The following is a 1,417-nucleotide window of genomic DNA, read 5'->3' as shown; positions in this document are numbered from 1 at the left end:
CTTAGCCTAAGCACGCTTTTCTCGCCAAGTACTATCTATATTCTTTTGCTTATATTCTCGCCAGACCCATCTATATTCTCGAGAATATTCTCGAATATTGAGAATATTTTCCCCACGCGAGAGGTCAGCGGACGCCAAAAATCGCTCTAAAGTAGAGGTTTGTGCTCCCAAACCGCTCAGGAACGTCCAAAACTTAAAGATTTCCGTGTGCATCGACCCAAAACCTACTGTTGAGGGGGCAAAAGAGCTGCTTCGAGAAGCTGTAGTCAAGACCGTTATAGACGCCGCGATGTAACGTCGAGAATATTCAAGAATATCTTGACACTCGAGGTCAACCAAGGTCAAGGGCTGAAGAAATCTCGTAGATTCTTGAGAAAAAGCCGCGCCGGGGCATCTATATTCTCGAGAATATTCTCGAATACGAAAGTGCGCGGGACCATCTATATTCTCGGAGATATTCGAGAATATTGTGCTTAGGCCAAACACACACACACACACACACACACACACACACACACACACACACACACACACACACACACACACAGCTGCACGGAGTGTGTGCAATACTAGCTAGTACGCAATTCACAGTAGGGTGATAAGAAACAAGAACCTCGCATGCGACGACAGATTGTTTTTGTTTGACGACAGTGAGGGTGTGAGAGACAAACCCAGGGATTCACAAGCCTTGTTATTGAGAAGAAAATACCTCCTATGGCGCTGCGCGCTGGTCTGTGAGAGGTTGAGGTGCGAGCCCTGGAGGCCCTGGGGAGGGGGGGACTACCCGCGGCCTTCTTCACAGCTGCAAGCCGCCGGAGTTCGTAGGGCCGAGCTTTGCTATTGACATCAACTGACAAGGCGATCCTCTGCTTTCCGGCCTCGCCCTCGCCCCTGCCCCTCCGCTGGCCGGCGAGAAACGACCCCCGCTCCCATCCCGCTCACAGGTGCGTCGACGCTGCTTCGTGGGCGCCTGCGCCCCCTCCACTCGTAGACCCCACGCCTCTCCCACCGACGCACAAACGCAAGCAAGCCACACAGCCCCGCCACTGTTACACATCCCTGGCGCAAATTTGGGGGCGGCGTCATCGGCGGCGCAACTTCGGCCTTCCCGGCAGCCACGGCGCTCATCTTCCCACTACGAGAGCTTCGCTCTTCTGTCGACGACGCCTCTGCGCAGAGCGCGAGGGTCAAGCCGTCTTCACCTCCGCCGACTTGCCATCTTCACCATCGGCGCCCTCAATCGCCGCTAACATCACCATGGTCGTCTTCATCACCGCCGCCATCATCGCCGCCGCCTTGATCATCTCCGGCATCATCATGCCCGCCGCCGCCGCACCCACGAGGCACACGTCTTGGAGGCGCCTGCGCTTTATGGTCTCGGCTGAACGGCGCGCGGCTCGATCCCGACCTTCACTCC

The sequence above is a fragment of the Emiliania huxleyi genome, assembly GCF_000372725.1.
Source record: "Emiliania huxleyi CCMP1516 unplaced genomic scaffold EMIHUscaffold_103, whole genome shotgun sequence".
Classification (NCBI taxonomy): domain Eukaryota; phylum Haptophyta; order Isochrysidales; family Noelaerhabdaceae; genus Emiliania; species Emiliania huxleyi.
The sequence above is the reverse complement of the archived record's forward strand: the minus strand, read 5'-3'. Positions refer to the sequence as shown.